This window comes from Aphelocoma coerulescens, chromosome 7 (assembly GCF_041296385.1).
Source record: "Aphelocoma coerulescens isolate FSJ_1873_10779 chromosome 7, UR_Acoe_1.0, whole genome shotgun sequence".
NCBI classification, from domain to species: domain Eukaryota; kingdom Metazoa; phylum Chordata; class Aves; order Passeriformes; family Corvidae; genus Aphelocoma; species Aphelocoma coerulescens.
The window spans coordinates 20792517-20813523 of NC_091021.1; the positions used below are offsets into that span (position 1 = coordinate 20792517).

At 40.5% G+C, this 21007-nt stretch overlaps 1 protein-coding gene across 1 annotated transcript in view; it reads left to right on the forward strand.

Moving 5' to 3' along the window:
• Nucleotides 1–5519: 5519 nt before the first annotated feature.
• The window catches only part of LOC138113013 (sodium channel protein type 2 subunit alpha-like), a 69837-nt gene continuing 54349 nt past the window's right edge, over nt 5520–21007 (forward strand). Inside the window, exon 1 of the mRNA XM_069020774.1 lies at nt 5520–5577. The gene's annotated coding sequence lies outside the window, so the exon portion shown is untranslated. The remainder of the gene's footprint in view (nt 5578–21007) is intronic.

Below are 21007 nucleotides of genomic sequence, written 5' to 3' on the forward strand. Positions count from 1 at the left end.
AACACATTTTTCTGAAAAATACATTTTTCTATCCACTTTGCCTCATTTTTATTGTGAAATGGCAAAAGAATGTTTTTCAAAAGTAAAATCAATAGTCAAATGTTGCAAGTGCCAAGCTATCCAGTGATGTTTTACAATAAATCCTTAGTTTGATCTCTCTACAGTGTTGGCTTAGTCACTCATATCGTAACCAAAAACAAGCAATACAAAAGATGTTTTAAAAATACTAATTTTCTTTAAAACTTATTACAGTCAACAAGTCAAGAAGTTCAATTCAGCCTCCTGTAAACAAGATGTATTTGTAGATGGCAATTCCAGTAAAATAAGATAAATAAATCAATATGCAAGTCTTGAGCAGGAAGTTGGAGACCACTGTTGGTGGGCTGTTGAAAGAGGTGAAAGAGTGAAAGCAGGACATTAATTCCCTTAATTCAAACCATTGTCTTGCAAGAGTGTTTTCTGTGCATCCATTGTCCATTGACATTGCAGCCCAGTGAGACCTTTCAGGTACTGCTTCTACATTGCTTTGGAATGGGTGTACTACAGGAAAATCTGTAATTGGAAATTTTGACTGCTGATTACTTTTTCAAATTTTTTTTTTATAAAATTAGATAATTTCATAGCCATCTTCTAATTTGTTAGCAGATTTTAGAAGATCTTAATGTGTCACTGATAATAGTCCACTATTTCTGTAGTTCAAGCCAGTGGTAGATACACTAGAAGGGAAGAGGAATCATGGAGCCAGCAACACATTACTTTGTACAATTAGTAAAGAGTTTGGTGAAGCAGCACTTCAGAACACTGCACTTTTGGCTTTATGGATATTCATTTACATACTATGTATTTCGAGACATATATTGTCTATGATAATATTGACACATTTAATTAAGAAATATCTTGCATTGAATTTAACTTTGAATTCTTAGACCACTGTCATCACATATATAACAACTCTCCTGTAGAGTGCCATCCAAATGGCTTATCTTAAAATACAGGATATATGGTAAAGGAAAGTCAGGAGAAGATAGACAATGTCATGCCAGAAAGAAACACCTGACTGGACAGGTAGTGTAGTCTGATGGTACAATTTTTAAAGAAAATTTTACAACTACTAATTAAGAGGAAGGGAAGATTAAAATAAACTCACGTTTAAAAATTCCAATGAAAATTTGTTTTGGACTGCTGAGGAAGTTGCTGATCTCGGTGCACTGCAGAGACATCAGTGAAGCAGCTCCTGACACAGCAATATTTCATTACTGACAGAAGAAAGGATTGCTGGAGAAGAAAATAGGATTATTTTAATTTCCCAGATATCCAATCCTTGTGAGGAGACCATGACATTAATATAAACATTGTGACTTTAACACGGCTGAATTCCAAGCCAAGACTTTCTGAAACCAATTACTGACCGTCTCCTTGCTGATCATGCTCATGAATAAAAAGTTAGCAGATTATATGATATAATGTTCTTCAGTGGGAAGCGTGGGCAGAGGGTAAGTCTGTTCTGTTCTTCAGGATGATCTATTGTAAGTAGCAAAGTAGATAAGGAACTAAAGGACTAAACAGGTCAAAAATTGTGGTTTAGCTTTTAGAGGAAAGATGCTACACACTATGCTAACAAACTGGAGTGATTTCCATTCTGTTAGTACTCCCATTTGGGTCATTTATATCAAGATAGGTATTAAACATTCTTCTTCCAATATCTTTATATTCAGCACATGTTTGTATCCATGCTTTACTTCTCTCATATATAGGATTAATGAGATTATAAATAGTACCATCACTGTTTTTATTCAGGTGGCAATGCAGCTGCTAAGAAATGTATTGATTACAAAGCCATATCCACTTTGAACACTGAGTGGTGCTATCATATTAAATATTGCAATTCACTCTTCTCCCTTGGAAACAGGTTGTACCACCTGATAAACCCCATCAATTTTCACTTATTAATTAGTAGTTAGATTTATGGTCCTAGTAATAATTGTGGTATTATTGTTTTTGTTGGTTTTGTTATAGTTTTATGCATCACTAAAACTTTGTGAAACCAGAGGCCAAATAAGTATAGTAGCTGTAGTCTGTACTCACTGTCTGTGCAACTCTAGCACTGAGTAATTGTAGCCAAGTAATTAATTGCAGTAGATGTTTTTATATAAACAGATTAAAAACAGGACTGCTGTGTAAGGATGCTTTTGAATGATCTATTTCAATTTAATATAACAAATTACATATTTAATATTAATTTAGCATTCTGTGTTGTAAGAAAATCTATTGGGTTTATAATGCACATTACTTTTAAAAGCACTGTCATTATTTGCTGACTACATAGTATTCATTCTTTGGAATATCACAGGGCTGTCAGTCCCTAAGGCAAGTATGACTATTCCAGTAACATATACTGAAATATTAAAGATTTCAACATGGACAAGGCATTCGGAAAGCAATTGTGTAACATCACTAAAATGTGGAAATTATAAGGGAAGGAAAAAAATTGGAAATAAAAGAACATTGAAAAAAGGGGGAAACTCTCTTTATGTGGGTTGAGTTTTGAGAGATGAGGAAAAAATAGAATTTTGCCTCTGCATGTGATCTCTTTCAGTTTAACATTCAATTTTAAGTCCATACAGAAATCTAAAGGATTTTGTTTGTAGTCACTGAAATCGGGTGTCTCTTGTGCTAAGTTACAGCTTCTTAGGATATACGTTATCAAATAGTGTTACAATAACAATACTGCAGGGAACGAGTGCCTTTTCTGTTTTAATTTAAATGGATGTACTCAAGGAGCTAGTTTCTTGCAGCCAGTCAGGACTAATATGGATACTGTTTCAAGCAGGTTCCATGTGGCTGGGTGCTGCTACCAAATCAGGTAATGGGGAAATGGCTTAAGTGCGCTATAGAACTTATGACCTGCTGCCTGTGCTAAAATAATAGAAATGAAGAGGAAAATGCCTTCTCAGCATCTCCTCCTCCCTTGTCATGGTATGCTAGTGCTGCACAAAGAAAAGCGAGATTTTGGGCAAGAAAACATGAACACAGAAACCGGATCACTTAAGAAAATTTTCAAATATGCTTTTGAGTTTTGATAATTTATTGTTCTAAAGGAGGTTAAGATTTATTTCTAGAGATCAAAAAAACAATTAGTATTACAGGATTGACATTCTGTTTTGACAGATATGGTATTTACGGAATTTTCATACTGTATTGTCAAAACTCTTGTGTTGCCCTTCCCTGCTCTGTAGCAGCAGGGAATTCAAGGTATTTCCAGTGACTTTTAATGCTATGACCATGGACAAAACCTACAGCTGTGACCTATTTATACAGCCCTCAAGATGCACCAAAGCTTTATGAACATTGGACCAAGGGAATCGGTGCAGACAAGGTGCCCAGGCCACAGCAGGAGGCCTTCAGGAATAGGAAGCACTGGTAATTAGAAGTTCTGGGAAGCAGTGGTAGGCTGGCATTTTAACTTAGGGACTAAGCATTTTATGTTAGGCTTAGCTGTGGATTTAGTTGCAGCTAGAGATCTGTGAGGGGTTTAGATATACATTTTTTAAATGATGCTCTATGGCTCTAATGCTTATTGCTCTTCAGGTGCCAATTTCCCCCTAAAATCTGCACAGAATCATTGTCTGTTGTCCACATTGAAAAGCATGGGGGACATGTTTATTCTCTAAGCAAGAACGTGTGTGTGTCTCCTCTTCATTGAGTAATGTATCACATAAAACACCTCTCACTGAGCTGCAAACTAGCTTGTTTTTCATTGCAGATTTCTGAGAGAGATTCGGAAGGTATTGGAGTTAGTCATCAGTAGAGAAAGCACACATAAATGCTTTTAAAAGCTCGTAAGGCAAACATATAATGTTACTACCTTGAATTACAGCCAAGGCCAGCCTGACTTCCTCTCGGAAACCCGTTTAGTATTGGACTTGAATGAATAGCAGAGAGAGCTGTGTCTTTGCGCTTACTGGAACCGACCTACCGCGCCACGGGAAGGGACGCCAGGAGAGGGAGCGGGCGGGAGGCGCTGCGGGCTGGAACGGGGGCAGCGGCCGCCCCTCGCTCTCCATCGTCCCGGCCCTACCCCCGCCCCTGCTCCCCGCTGCCGACGCGCCTCGGGGCTGCCGCCTCCGCCTGTCCCGGGCGGCGGCGCGTCACCCCCACCCCGCGGCGGTAGGACCCCGCTCTGGCTCCCCGTGGGACTGGAGGTCGGGGCTGGCGGCGGCGGGATGGCTGCCCGGAGGAAACGCGCTGTCCAACCCTCTCGTTTCTGTCTGGGCGGCAGCAGCATCCCGGCGGCGCGCCCCCTGCGCCCCCCTGCGCCCCCTGCGCTCCCTGCGCCCCCTGCGCCTCCCTGCGCTCCCTACGCCCCCTGCGCCCCCTGCGCCCCCCTGCGCCCCCTGCGCTCCCTACGCCCCCCTGCGCCCCCTGCGCCCACCTGCCCCCCCCTGCGCTCCCTACGCCCACCTGCGCCCCCTGCGCTCCCTGCGCCCCCTGCGCTCCCTACGCCCACCTGCGCCCCCTGCGCTCCCTGCGCCCCCTGCGCCCCCTACGCCCCCTGCGCCCCCCTGCGCCCCCTGCGCTCCCTACGCCCACCTGCGCCCCCTGCGCCCCCTGCGCCCCCTGCGCTCCCTACGCCCCCCTGCGCCCCCTGCGCCCCCTGCGCTCCCTACGCCCCCTGCGCCCCCTGCGCCCCCTGCGCTCCCTGCGCTCCCTACGCCCCCCTGCGCCCCCTGCGCCCCCCTGCCCCCCCCTGCGCTCCCTACGCCCACCTGCGCCCCCTGCGCTCCCTACGCCCCCCTGCGCTCCCTACGCCCACCTGCGCCCCCTGCGCTCCCTGCGCTCCCTACGCCCCCTGCGCTCCCTACGCCCACCTGCGCCCCCTGCGCCCCCTACGCCCCCCTGCGCCCCCCTGCGCCCCCTGCGCTCCCTACGCCCACCTGCGCCCCCTGCGCCCCCTGCGCCCCCTGCGCTCCCTACGCCCCCTGCGCTCCCTGCGCCCCCTGCGCCCCCTGCGCTCCCTACGCCCCCCTGCGCTCCCTACGCCCCCTGCGCCCCCTGCGCTCCCTGCGCTCTCTGCGCCCCCTGCGCTCCCTGCGCTCCCTACGCCCCCCTGCGCTCCCTACGCCCCCCTACGCCCCCTGCGCCCCCTGCGCTCCCTGCGCCCCCTGCGCCCCCTGCGCCCCCTGCGCTCCCTGCGCCCCCTGCGCCCCCTGCGCCCCCTGCTCTCCCTGCGCCCCCTGCGCTCCCTGCGCTCCCTGCGCCCCCTGCGCCCCCTGCTCTCCCTGCGCCCCCTGCGCTCCCTGCGCTCCCTGCGCCCCCTGCGCCCCCTGCGCCCCCTGCGCTCCCTGCGCCCCCTGCGCCCCCTGCGCCCCCTGCGCTCCCTGCGCCCCCTGCGCCCCCCTGCGCTCCCTGCTCTCCCTGCGCTCCGCGAGGGGGCGCTGCGGCGGCGGCGGGCGCGGCCGCTCTGGGCGGGGGCCGGGCGGGGCTCCCCGGGGCGGCGGCGCGGAGCGGAGCGGAGCGGGCGGCGCTGGGCGCGGACCCGGCGGTGCCCAGACAGCAGCTACCTGTGGCATGGGAGAGGTGAGTGGGGCTTTTCCGCCGGCGGGTTTGCGGGATCTTAGCCGGGCTTCGGTCTAAGCTGCCTGGGCTCTCCCTGGAGGATGGCTGGAGCACTTGAGTAAAAGTAGGTAGGGAATTATGTTGAGTCTCTTGCCTTTGCTTTTCTTTTTCCCATCTCCGCGGTATCGGAACGTTCTCTTCTTTTTTCTTTTCCTTATATTTATTTATGCATTTATTTCCCCGGCATTAGCGTTTGGGGAGCTGTTTTACCTACAAGTCTCAGGTTCTCCTCCAGCTTAAGTTCTCTCCTGTGCACCTACTAAGGAAAGAAAATTCGTCTCACATGAAGCTACATATGAGGTCCCACAGTACCTCTGCGGTAACAAAGAAATAATATTCTTCCTAATTTGCTGTGAGAGGTAGTTTGCTGCTCTGTAGGTGGAGCAGGGTGAGCTCTAGATGGAGGATTTTCCTCTGTGTCATCGTGTCCCCTTGGTTGCTAAGCAGTGGTGACCACATCTGTGGAAAGATGGAAGAAGCACAGAGGAGAGAGCAACAGGAAAAGCCAGGAAGAACAGTGGAATCTCCTCTGGGGCAGTCTTATCTGCTGGGTATTCTTGTAAAGAATTGACACCAATGCATTAATCCTTCTTATGCACCTGTTACCTTATCTCTAAACTTCTGTCATTCCAGCTTAGAGTTCAGGTGCAGCAAAGTTATTTTGTTCAACCAAATTGGTTTGCTATGACTTTTATACAAAGAGAAGTCGTTTATAAAAGTGTACTTTGTGCTTCCCGTAAGTGGCACTGCTTCAGCTCCCCCCCCAAAAAAGTCTTGGTAGGAAAACAAATGACGGGAATCCGTACACGAAAGTGTGTGGTGATTTATGAAAAGGAAGCTTTTAGTCACAAAAATAAATTTCAGTACCCATTTTCCCCTCCTTTTGTAAAATCAGATTTTGCTGTTTAACTTGAGGACTCCGGTGTAGCTAATGTTTCTTTGTTCACCAAAATATCTCATAGTTTCTGGAATATAATAAAAAGACTTCTAGTCTGAGTGGGATGCAAAAAGCGAAAATAAGTTGTGAAAGGGTATATTTAATGTTATTTTTCCCAGTTAAACTTGTTGAGCTTGAGCAAAATGTTGTTATCAACAACAACAACAAAAACCAACCAAAAAAAAAAAAAACCCACAAAAAACCCCAACAACTACTAAAAAAAAAAAACCCAAACCAAAACAAAACCACCCACCAAACCCCCCAAAAATTAGTATTACTGCGTGACACGTTTTTGATTTGATGCATAGCACCACAGCACCGTTAAGGTGTCAATTTTCTTATGGAATGAAAGGCAGTTCTGACACTGCCCTTTTCATGTCAGTTGTGTGTGTCTAAACATTTTTCAGCTTTTAAGTGGACTGAAAATTTTCTTTTATTAGAATCTAATCAGTTGCTGTCATTTTTTGCCAAACACAGCTGTTATAGGCAAACAGGAGGAATCCATCCTGTATGCTGGCTCTTATCTCACTGTGAGAAACACAATGGCTTCTGGGCTGGTCCTGCTGGAAAAGGGTGTGTCGGGGTGGGAAGGCAGAGCTCTGTGTGTGTATCACACACAGAGATTCGGGATGGTCAGAGATGTGTTCAAGATGCTGCAAGATTTGCTGAGGGCCACGTTGGCCATTAGCCAGTCCAAGGGCTTTGATGTCACCCACCACTTCACCCCCACTCCAGCCCTGCGATGTCTCTGTGTTAGGGATTCAAGAGGATAGCTTCATGTAGGCTCTTGCAGTTTTTTTTCTTTCTAACATATATTTAAAAATACTGTGGTTTTTAACTGGTCTTCTAAAGCTGTATTTAGATGAAGTTTATACAAGTGCAGATTTGATGAAAATACAAGTTTTGTGCAAATCTTAGAAATTGATAATTTTGTATTATTCCTAAGAGACACAAAAGCAAACATTGCCCTTTCCATATTTAAAAAATTATTCAGTGTTTGCAGATGAAATTCAACAGAGAGAAATGGAAGTGGGTAAAACAGGTTGTTGATTTTAAAATTGCACACATAAAAGAAATGCTAAGTGCAGATAAATCGTATAAGACATGAACAATTTTTTGGGCTTTTAAACAGATTTTGTTAGCCTAAGGTTTTATTACGAACAGTACAATAGTGATATTGACAGCTTTTGCCTTCAATATTTTATCATAAAGCTCGTTTTTCTTATTCGAGGCAAGGATGAAGCTTTGAGGTAATGCTGAAAAATGCTTTTTCTTCATATAAGCAAATATAATTTATTGTTAATACATGCTTACTACTAATAAGTGGTGATAGCATGTAGAAGACATTCCATCTTATTCCAATCCAAAGAAACATACTATACCTAGATCTAATTCTTCAAGAACATGCGTCCTCATTTAATTATTTTATAGGGACACAAAGTTGGATACCTTCTGCAGCATGTCCTTTGGGACTGCACAACTGCATATAATCCAGAACACATGGAGACAGAACTGGTATAATTTAATCTTCAAAAATGTTTTCTTTTCCTGTTGAAATAAATTATAAATTCAGCCCAGGACAGGATGTATTTATCAATAATAATCACAGATGTCATGCTCCTTAGAGAGGGTTGAGTCATCCTTAATGTTGAGTAATTGCACTGGTTGAAGCACTTGTGTTCAAAGCACACTGGTCTGAAGATTTTCCATTAATTGTCTTGTTCCTCCTGTAAAGGTTTCTGTCACCGTTAACTAGTTGGTTTCTAGTCAGGAGACTAACTCTCTCTCAAATCTCTAAGTGCAGGTTGCATTTTGTGATGTAATAAGTTCAGCACAAATAGTTTTCTTAAAGTTGTGAAAGAAATCCATTCTAGAAGTTCAGTATCAAAGCAGAAGTATAAAAGAAAAATTAAATAATCTTGTATGCAGTTGTTGCATACTAGACAAAGCCCCCCTCCAACAGAAATTTCAATATATTTTCATGTGTGAGCAGTAAGTTTAATACAGTTATTTCCATAGAAATTCTGTCATGTCTTCTGTCAGGATTGGGCTGTTTCTTTGAAAATCTTACCATGAAATTTTCTTGCTTGCAATTCAACAAGTTAAGTAAGGAAAAACAACAATGCTCCAGCAAGCCTCTTTTGTGCACTTTTATGACATGTTTGTGACATATATTAAATGGGAGTCCCTTCTGTATCTATAGTTTTAATTGATTCTTGGGTTATTAGTGTGTTGATGAAACTAGTGATGTATAGATCTAGGCTGGGGTTCTTTTTACCTTGAAACTGTATCTTTCTCAGATGATGCATTTAGTGTTATCCTGTATGTTTGGACTTAAAATTCTTGTTTGAAGTTGCCATATCTTGGTGGGGCCTGCGTGGCCAAGAGACCTAAAGGGTCCCTCTGTGCCCTTGCAGTGTTACCTAAGTGCTGCAGAGGGTAGCACGTGTTCTCTAGCAGCTGTCCCATGCATGCTGGGGTCCCTGGGGACTGGTGCTGTGTCCGTGTACTTGCCAGCATATAGAGAGATTATGCCATTTATGCTGCACCCAAAGCAGGAGCTGGTAGGTCATCTCTAGTTTTTTTCTGTCCTGTGGGCGCTTCCAAAACCCCACCAAATTTTGGGACAAAACAGGCAACCCCTTTGTGTTTGACTCCCTGTTTGGCTTCGTGTCTGGACAACTATGATTTACTGAAAACGTTATCCTGCCATGCAAATGAGTAGATAATCAGTGATGATATACTACAGGGGAAAAATAACCAAATAGCAAGCACAATCTTGATGCTCACTTTGATTTAATTTTAAAGTACATGTAACTTCACAATGGTTTTATAGATACTGATTTACCTTGCTACAGTATCATTGATAAGGGTTTTTTTGTGCCTTAATTGTAAAATATGAAATTGTACTGTGTTCATTATTATGTCTCCATGTTTCCTGAAAGTATGCTATATGTCTTAGAATATTTACAACATCCCTGGGAAGTATTTTGCCCAACTATTTTTACTGTGTATAAAAAACCTATATACTAGGGGTTAGGCTGTTACAGATTGCATAAAGGTTGCATCTTTCCCTTCCTACTGCATTTGCTGTATTTCTTTTCTTTCAACTATTTCTTTAGTAATTCTTGACTGTATCACACCTCACCTCTCTTACCATAGCTACTCTTTCTTTCTGATGTACCACCACATAGCTGCCTCCACCCACTGCACTGGTTTCTGTCCCAGGTGAGACACAGTTCTGCTCTCGTGCTGCATGTGTAGAGGAAATGGTTGATATTTGATCAGACAGCAGCCAGGAAGGAGCTTTTTGTTTCTTGTACCCAAATAATTAACGTGAATATACTTCTTGGCCATCTGGCTTGCTCAGCTAGCATGCAAATTTTTTATAATAATGAGAAATGTGCCTTCTGAGCAGCTGGCCAGCTAGTGAGGAAATGTTTATTTTGAAGGTCCGCCACCTAGTAGGGACCTATGCTTCTTTGCCCTAAATCCCTCAGTAGCTTCTCTGGGACCTGCTGCCTGGGAGCTGAACGTTTGCTCAGCATTGAGATTGTGGTTGTTCATCAGGGGGTGTGTTTTTATGTGCTGGATCAGCTTTTGTATCTCCACCCTGATTCTGTCTGGGAACCCTTCTCTTACAGCAAGGTTTACATTCAAGAGAAAACCTCAAAAGAAATTAAATAAATTAAATTATTTGAAAATATGCAGTGCTTTCAGTGTTTTTAGGATGTATAGCCAGATCAATTGGTACAATAAGACACAGAAGAAAGCATTTAGAATGCATTTATCTACAATTTGCTTATAAAGGCTTTGCAGCATTCTGCAAAATGTAAAAAAAAAAACCCCAAACTTTCTGATTTGCTATAGGTTTTACTGGATTTATTCATCTGGTGCAAAGAGTGTTTTAAAGTTTTGAGGTTTTTTCCTACCTAGACAGCTGGTGAGGGAAAGAGAGGGTCATTATCCAAGAGGTTCTGGACAGAGTACTTGTAGTATTAGTTGTCTTTGATTACATACAGGCCAACCAAGGCAGGAGGAAGGAGAGAGGGGGGTCGAAAAACTGGCACAGTGAGGTGGTCCTTACTGAGGAAAATAATAAGTGAGGGCACTACTTAGGCAAAGTGTCTATAGGAAGACCAGTGGGGACAAAGGAACTTCATATTTGGAATCACCTCATATTAAGGGTAACATGAAGGTGACTGCTTTCCATACCAATCCATCAAAATCTGAAAGATCTTTATTGAAATAGAGACCTCAGGTTCAGCAGTCAGAAGGATCTCATCCAGGAATTTAGCCCCTTACTGGCTAGGATGTAGCAATTTTCATGGTGCAATTCTTTTTTCTTCTATCTCAATGAAAATACAGTTTCTTTTCTGTTACAGTACTTCTGCTTTTGGACTTGGACTCCAGCTTTTGAGTAGGACAGTGGTGGTGCTGAGTTGTATTGAACTTCTGTTGATCTCTTGGTCTGTCTTAGGGATATAAGAGAGCAGCTTGCTTGACCTCTCCCTGCAGGCAATCCTGTTAGGTATAATAGTCTTGATCAACACAGCCAGTATTTCTTCCCTAGCCTATGCAAGAGATTTCCAGCCATTTCCATGACACAGCAGACTACTGTGTTAGATAATTTTGAGTTCTATATTGTATACCCCTTTTATTAAGAAAAATATATTAATTAACTTGTGTTTGGATTCAGATTGTATTTCTTGAAAGCTTATTTTTCTGTTTGCAGGTTAACTGATGTATTTTTAAGGAGTTACTACTTTTCCCTTGTTAAAAAGATTATACAGGTCTTTTTATGAATAGAGCTCTTGATTTACTCTCAAGTTATTCACTTTATTAATAATATGAGCCTCAGTTTTGGTGGGAAAATGCACTTCAGAATTGGGGTGATGACTTGCATAACTTTTAAAGAATTTATTAGGAAGTAAAACTAGTGAGAATTGTTATGATCATTTTCCTTTACAATCTTAAGGACTTAAATGTTATTATATGTCTTTCAACTGATCAATTATCAGTTCTTTTTGTTAGAGAAAGACTGTCATAGACAAGAAGAGATTCAAGATGTTTTAGAGATATTTGATAATATTTTGTAGAAGTTTCTGTGGCCTAATAAGGAGTATTTTTTTTAATTAGATTAAATAAATTGAATGAAAGAAGAGTCCTTTGGTCTGGAGCACCTAATAGACATGATCACCTATTTTGTCTTTCTTTCCTTCATTCTCCTTCCATCTGGTCGCTGGAGGCATATTTTATTTTTTTATCTTGCTATATCTTTGTCCTTTCACTAAATTCAATCAGAGTTCTCTTCTTTGTAGTGAAGATACTAGTTAATGAATAATGAAAAAGAATAAAATTACAACTTTCAGAAAATAATAAATAAGGATGATCTTCAAGTTTTTCTGTTAAAAATCTGTTCTTGGTCAGTCAGATTGAGGACAATGTCCTCCCATCTTTGGATGAATGACAGTAGCTTAGTCCTTTGTAAGGAATTTAAGAGATGTAAATGTCTTTACCAGCAAATCAGCTGCTAGCCACAAAATCCTTTTTCATGGTATTTGCATCATGGTGATGTGTGTTGCTGGTAACTTTTAGATGAGATGGGTATTTAATTGAAGAAGTGTCTAGTATCTGTTTTTCTGAAAGTGGTGTTTTAGTGCTGTTTCTCTAGTTTCTTTTGCAGTGTGAATTTTCTGGCTCTTTTCTAAAAGCTGTAACAGTATGTTTATAATGGGTATGTATTCACTTCTAGTTTTAGAAAGTACATGAATTTGCAGATACTCATTTCTTTTTTTCTTAAACTCATAGAGCTGTGTTTTTGGCTGAGCTAAAAAGAACGATGTACACTTCTGGAGATCTAAGAGATGCAAAGATGTGAGGGGGAAAGAATGCAGGCACACACTAATAGGATATTCCCCTCTCCTGATGAATACTTGATTAAATTATTTATTCCTACTCTATGACTGGGAAGGAAGAAACACAGAAGGTTTTGAAGCTGAATGTCATTCCGCAGTGCTGGCAAAGTACAGTGGCTCTGGTGGTCTGGACTGAAACAGCTGTTTTGTTTTTGCCTGAAATAGAAAATGGCAGTGTATTATGTAAAAAAAAAGAAAATTACTTTTTTAAAACCAACTGCTGAACTTTATATCCTGGTGTTTTAATGATTGTTTTCTGTGAATGCCTTGCAATTCTGTTTTATATTGCACAACCACAATATAATTATTCGCTGCTTTCTGCAGCAAGATAGCAGTTCGGGCAAAGACTCCTTTGTTCTAGGGAACTGTGCACTACTGCACATGTATTTAGAAAAGTTGTGTGCCTACAGCAAGGGGCAAGATTAGAGTTAGCTTTGGTTGCATTTTATTGGGTTTTGGGGCAGGTGGGGGTGGGGAGGGAGGATTTTTTTACTCTGTGTCTTTAGCAGGGGGGGGTCTGAGCGCAGGGGAGCCGGCCGGAGTCACCATACGAACACCGATACGATTTGAGCATTGTGCTTCCTTTATTGTTTACTTACACTCACTTGTATCTACTTTACAAAGCTTCACGCCCTATTCCCACGGGACAGCCTCTAAGCAGCAGGGGAGCCGACCAGCGTGTAGCTTTTCCCAAGGCTGTTCAAAGCTGCCTGCTGTCAGGTGTCTTACGAGCCTGTCTGCAGGCTGAGGCCCCTTCAGGGGTTCTTCTGCAGCAGCCCTGGGGTGCCCAGACTGTCCTGGGGTATCATATGCCCCTGTTGCACGAGGAATCCCTCTACATGTGTCCCCTATATGCTCATGACTACTTTTAGTTAGTCTTGCTGTAGCTATATTTTCAAACATCTGCCTGTAGTTTGCCTATACTCATCTGGTGCTTTGTTGTGCAAAGTAAATGATTATCAAGTGTCATTTCTGAAAGTATTCCTAATGGCTCTATATTTTATGATGAATGAACACTGATAACTATCAGGCTTTGGATGTTTCCGGTGCTGATCTTGCGGTAGTAATAAAGAGGAACTCTTATCAAGTGCTTTCATGTGTGGGAGGTGGGTCCCTTAATGATCAAAAGGGTATTTAGCTGTCTGTACTGGAGACAGGGACAGGCCTGTCATCAGGGGCACGCAGGGACATCTTTCACCCCATCAGGTTGCTTAAAGCCCAGTCCAGCCTGATGTGTTGAACCGCACCCAGGGTCCAGGTGGGCTTGTTCAGAAGGGCTGTGAATCGCTGGGTTCAAGGCAGGTGGTTCCAAGCCAGCAGATGGTTCTGTGACTTCTGAATAAGTATTATTGGCAGAAACATTTCTATGTAGTTTTTTCTCTTCCACCAAGTGGCACACCCTGATAAGGCAGTGGGAACTTAGCAGTTTTTTTTTATGTAGTCATTCTGCTGATAAAATAATTGCAAACATTTTGAATATTTCACAATTTACAAAAGCTAGGTCAATAAAATTATCAACTTTGTTTCCTTATTCTTAATCATTGAATTTTTGAGCATGCTTGGGGAAAATATGGATATCTGGTATTTTAACCTGAGGTGAAAAAGGAATTTTTTTTCAATTCTTTATATGCTGTCAATGACCAGAAGAGGGGATTGCACCAGAACACTACATTTATCTTTGTCTAAAGATTATAATGAAAAAGCTCATAGAAGTCTATTCTTTTCTTTCTGATCTTCAAGAATTTTTTATCGTTAATTGCTGAACATTGCTTCTTGTTGTACAGGCAGTGACATCCTTTAAAATGGTTTTTCAATCAGGTAAATTGGTTGTAGAATCTATTTCCCTGGCTAGGCTCTAGTACCATTATGCTAATACTTCATTAATAATTGTCAATATTTCAGTATTTTTCAATAATCTGATGTGATATAGTGTTTTACTGCTGCCTCTTACTTATTTTTAAGCTGGCAATTGGTATCAGCCAGTGCAGTCTTGATTTTGAACTCTAAATTCAGAGGGTAAAACATGTTCAGTGGGAAAAAATCAATTATGAAATTAAACTAATATTTCAGAATTGTCTTTCCTTTTTCATTCAGCAGGTTTTGTTTTCTTTTAGAGGATACTGTCATATCTCTTTATTTGTTCATCATTTCCTCTGCAGGTGCAAGGGTAGCAATAACTTGATTTTGTTTTATAATAGCTTAATCTAATCCAGTTCATTTTTCTTGTCTGTAATTTTGGTTTACACAGTCTAGAACAGGAGTAATTTTCAAAAGCAAGTAAATAAGGAAAGTAAATGAAAACATGAGGTGTGTTTCCAGCTGTCCTTTAGTCTTCAGTCATGAGGGTTTTGTGTGAGAAAGTCTCCTGTTGTATTCTTGCCAACTGGATGTTGGCAAATTTGAATGCAGACCTGTCTCACAATTTAAAGTCAAGAATAAAAACGAATAAAGGAGGACAAATACTTCAGAAAATGTAAAGACTTTTGGATTCAAGCCTCAGACAGAACTACTGCCAAATCTGCCTTGAAGTTCCTTTGTTCTGGCTTATGATCATATGAATGTCTGAAAATGACTGAAGAGAATTACCACTGTTTATAGGAAAGACTCAGTGCTCATAAGAAAAAATTTCCTTTTAAAAATAACTACGCCCCTGAACAAAACTGAGCAAAACAGTGTAGTAAATGCAGGGCTTATTTGATTGTGAAAGAGGCCTGTGGTTATCAAACTAGTTTCATCCTGACACTTTCTAACACTTCAAATTCAAGTAAACTGTTTTCCAAGTTTCTTTCACAATCTCTTTGTCTTTCACTTGTGATAGAAAGCAATTCTTTATTAAAATAGTTCTGATTGTTAGAACATGGAGAAAAACCAAAGGGAATGCTCTCTAGATCTTTACTTCAGCCCCTGGCATAATCGTGGAATTAGTTTTGTTAACATTTGGCTTAAAAATGATATGATGATGATGGGAGTGCCTGGTTTGTTTGGGGGTCTTTTGTCATGAATTTGGCGTGAGGAAAAGGCCATCAATGCTTCCCCTAATTCTGTTATGTCCACTCTAAGTGCTGTGCTGTCTGTAATCTTAATTGTAATCTGCAAGTTCCTACATTGCTGTTAAGATGTATATATTTTGTGTATATATTTCCTGCTTCAGCTAGACGAGTTTCTTTGAATCTCCAAAACATTTTGATTTGTCTATGCCCTCCTGGAACCTTTACTTGATGGGTATTCCTGTGGCTATTCCATAGCTACTGTATCAAAGAGAAGACACGATCTTACCTTAGTTTTCATATTTATAAAAAATAGTGGGTTTTAAACTCACAGAAATGCACATGAATATAAGTGAATTTTTAATATTAATGTGCCATATAAATTGGATTGGTTAGAACAGAATATGCAGATGACAACTAACAAGGCACAAACTAGTAACATACTGTGGAACACAAGTCACAGGAGGTAAGGACCAAAGAAGACATATAGGAGAAACTTAATTCTTGTGGCAAATCCTTGATGATGTACTTCCATCTAAAAGTTCTGTCCATGGGAACGAGATATTTTGGAGTGACACTAATGTCGCTGTTTATTCTGCACCCAATCACAAACCACAGAATGGATCAGGTTGGAAGGAACCACAGGGGGTCATCTGGTCCAACCTCCCTGCTCATGTAGGGTCATCCCAGAGCACAAGGCAATCTGTACAACAAAAAGCTTTACTTTCAATATAATTGAAACGGCACTAAAACAAAAAACCAACCAACCAACCAACCAAAAAATTAACAAATGCAGTTTGAGGTAACATCGTGGTGTCAAGTGTTCTAGCATATGCTCTCTTTCCTTCTCGTGCTGTCATGTTCATTGGGAAGCAGATAGTGAACTTTGTCAATGAGGCTGACAGCCTGAAAGTCTCTTGTACCAACACAGCATTGTGTTTCAGGCTGTTGAAATGAAAGGAATAATTAGTACTGAACTCTCATTTCAGTTTTACAGGCTTACTCTGCTTCTGTGGGTTTTTAAATGGATGTCATTAATAAACAATTTTTTCTGATACATACAAAAATTCAGTAATGTACTGGAAGGAGCAAAATCCTTTTTGAACCTAACAGATGAACCTATTCAAGAAGAACGTCCTGCCATACATGCCTGTGTTGATGTACGCTGATGCCATTTTCCACTCTTGGTGTGTTTGCAGAAAGACCTAGAATGGACGTGGGAATTTTGCTCCCACATCGCTATAAACTGAGCCAGGTTTTACCAATCAGCCCAGCCTGTATCCATTTGCAGAACAGTACCTGAGTCTTTCTAGGAAATTAGACCAGCACAGAAAGTAGACTCAGATTACAGTAATGAGGCCATTAAATGAGATATAGGGAGCCTGTCTGGGCAGAATGAGGAATAGAAAGAGGTCTGGCTGTACTTGCTTTATGTCTTTTACAATCTGCAGCCAGTTTTCACATTCTGTGTATTTACTTTGGTGGGAGAGTTGATTTCTTCCTCCCCCTGCACCCCTGTCCTTCATGTTTCCTGTGTTCTCTTATTTGCCAACAGGAAAAAAAGAATCTTTTCCAAAATTCAAGGGAGAAGACCTGACATAAGAGCTGTTTTCAGACTAAAAAGACTAAAAAGCTCATGACGAAACACTAACAAAGCACAATGCTTTCTAAAGTCTTCCAAATTGTATGTCTGTTCAGTCATGCTCTCTGACCATTTTACAGAGGTCTTCACTTTCTTCGTGGAAAATCAAAGTGCAATTAAATGGCTAAGTTTTAAAATAGTTGTTAGAAACATCCAATAAAATTCCATCATGTTTATTAGGTCATAATACCAATTTTATCCATAAGAGCAAATAAGCTTAAAGATTGCTTCAGAATTTTAGCGGTTTTCAGTCAATGAAAAAAAAGATTTTCTATTATAAGTTGATATGTTCTTTTCTGCTATGCTCTAAATGATAATGTTTCGAGCTTTCTGGTAGATAGAAAACAGTGTACATTTTAAAGATTCATGAATGTTTTTTAGTGTTTCAAATCTAGTGAAACATAGGTTTGTGTTCTGTAGTATGTTACTAATTTGTATCTTGTTTATTCTTATTATTCAAGAGGACTTTTCTAATATAAAAAAATCTTCTGCTTTTTAAACTTTGATTTGGGGAAACTTAAAAAGCTCATTCAATTTAAGTTCCTAATTCACTTTTGTTGTTCAGGGGGGAAACTTTCAGCAGCCTTTTTTTGGGAGCTGTACTGGTTTTACATCATTTGTCATTGTTGCTTTGCAGTGGCGACTTGTGTTAGTGGTGGCCCAGTACTGAAGCAGAACACAGAAAGGAGAATGAAGTTTTGGTAACAGGCAAGCAATAACCTACAGCAATTATTCCAGAGCTCCACCTACAATACGAGTCAGAAAGTTGGAGCCTGCAGCTGGTGCTGAAGGCTGATAGGCAGCTGATAAAAGAAGCCTGGGCTTGCATGAGGAGCAGGTTGGAATGTGGTGGGTGGAGGATTAACTGAGGAACCTTGGAAGACCCTGGAGAGACCCAGTGCAGGAGTATGGGGTAGCAACCTCAAATACGTCCCTTGAACATACTTGTACTTAGTGTAGATTATATAAGATGACCTTAGCCTCCTTTTGAGCTGGATTTTGAACTATCTACCTTGAAAAGGTGCCTACCAAGCTATATTTTTCTCTGATATCTGCAATCTTATTTTAGATAAGTTATTATGAATTCAACACCAAAATTTTTATCAGAACTTTGCTTTCTTTTTTTCCTTTAGCTGCAGTTGATATAAACTATACCTGTCTACTTCAGACACGACATACACATTCCTTGTGTGGAAAAACCAAACAGGATGTTTTCTTCTAACTTTCATGAAATTGGTTGTAAATCGGAGTAATACTGCATTAATGAAAGTTATTTCTGTAAACACGGTTTTGGTACAGTCATTGAGATCTCAATACATTAACTTTAATCTGATAGAGGTAAGGCATTCAAGATAATTTTAGTTTTAAATCAATTTTACAGTGAAATTATCAGAATGGTAACAAAAAGGAACCATTTCACAGTCTAGTCTAAAAAATTTATCACAAGGGGTTCACCTGCATAAGTTTGAATAAATCACTTAGAGGTGGTATTATGTACAAACTTTGAGTGATTTCCTTGGAGCATTCTGATAAATGTGGCTCAATAGATGACACTTGTAAGAGCCGAACTAATGAAAAATCCCGTGTAGGTGGGTGTGTGCGGTTCCTTTGCTGCACACAATGTTTACGTACTTTGTAATATAATTGAGTTTAATTTATTTAGTACTGTATCAATAATTCATTAATACAAACTTATGAGGTCTGAGCAAATTGTGCAGCAGTTCTGATTTGCTGCTGAGGCAGTCTCTCTGGGGAGTAAATGAACTTTCAGGGGACATATCTTAATGGTTCAGCGATGGAGTTCCTGGGAAAATTCTAGCACCTAGCTATAAAAAAATGACAGAAGCTCTCCATTTCTGTCCCTGTTCCCAGAACTACAGTTTTGGGAATCTGGCTGTTACATCCTAAGGAGTTCAAATAGCTAAAACAAGTTTAAGTGGTGTATTCTGTTTTGTAACTAACAATTATTGGGCAATAAGAATTCTGTGTGGAGAAAGTAAACTTATCCTTTGTGATGGTTGCCCTTCCTTCATCCTCTCTTTCAGCTAATGCATGCAAGGAAAACAAACACTGCACAAGTACCACGATTATTTGAAAATATATGTAGAGAGTATTGTTTCATAGCTTAATCTCTAAGCAGCTGCAGTATGTTGTTATGTAGTATCCATTGAGATACTTCTTTTCTCTGTTTATCTTTTAAGCATCTAAACAAGGAGTTAGATACACTCTTGTTTCAATTCGCAGATAGAAGTAATATTTAAAAGTTTTGATGGTTGCCTTTGCTATGAGTTTATACAGAAAAATTATCCAAACTTATAAAGATGAAGGTCATAATGTAATTAACTTGATATTATCATCTTTGGCATCATAAAAAAAGTGGTTTGGAGCAAAGGTCACCAAGCACGCATTATCAGGGCTTTGTGATAGAAACTATGTAAAGTTTTATTTTGCCATAAATTTGTTAAATGACACATAAATAACAGCAGAAAATTGAAGAAGGAATCTGGAGAAATGAGGAGAAACCTTGCAAGACTGAACACCAGGATTTAAAAAAACAAACCTGTCCCACAATGTAACATAAACACAAAAAATGTAAAAATAAGTTTCAGTGATTAGTATCATTTATGTGACTCACAGAAAAGATTCACTGAACTCATGTCACCAGATGAAAAGTCTGAGAGAAGAATTTTTACGGTAAATACATGAAACTAAGAGGCACTGATGGGCTATTGAAGTGAATAACAGCCTTAGTGTAGGGGCAAATCTGATACAAACTTGTCTTTAGATTTTAAGAGGAGTTAACAGGTTGAGGAAACTTTAAATTAGGCTTGTTATGCAGAGAGTTGGCTACATGACTGATTTGGATCTAACCAGATGCAGGGTCTTGACGTTTTGAGCAGTTTTTCTCTGGTCTGGAAAAATGTCCAAGTAGTCAGGTGAATAACAGAAATATCATACTTGCTAGAATAAAAATATGTGTATATCACATTTCTGGCAATGTATCATGTTTTTCACAGTTCTTCCATGCCTTGCCAATAGTAAAAAACCTCTTACAGTTTTGTACTTGCCAAGTCTTGGCTCTATTCCAAGTTGGCTGCTTGATACATGGGGATTGGATTGCTTGTTTGTGAGGACTGAATTTCCTAGATCTGCACCCGATGAGTGCATTTTCTGACATAAAGGAAAAGCAAACTGATCTGCCTCTGAGTGGTTGGTGGTTGTAGATTCTAAAAATAGGCTTGTATTAAAGAAATTTTTTTTAAGATCAGCTGTAGCATCCTCCAGTTTTTAAACATTTTTCACTCTGCAATATGAATATTTTTTAATATCTTCTGTGTATTACTGTAAATTCATAAATTGAAATCAGAGGCTATTGAATTAAAAGACCTAGTTTAGAATACCTTCAGCATTGATACAGGTCATGTAAGGCAAGTTTCATATAAGGAGTAGAATCCCTTAAACTGAACAGAAATTCATTGTCTTCCATAAACATTTTTTTTGGTTTTTAAAATTATTTTCATGAACAAGCTATACAGAATGAAATTACTTACAGGCAAAATAATGACATGGTAAAATATTTTCTTTCAAAATGAGCTGTCCCACTTAGTGCTGTTGCATTGGCACAATCTTTTGTTGAGGAGTATCAGGGGTGAAATGTAGCATAGGTCTAATCTATTCAGTCTCAGAGCAATAAATAATTCAGAAACCTTTTAGTTCTTATTGATGTTTAGGAGCAGATGCTTTCTAGTTCAAACCAGTGTCCTAAGAATTTTCTGGATTTGTATTATAGCGTCCTGCTTGTTTGCAAACAATCACAGCATTGTGATATTGAGGGAGCATAATAAACCCAGCTTATTTTCTGCAGAAACTGAAGCCTGCATCACTGCATAATGATAATATAGCAGTT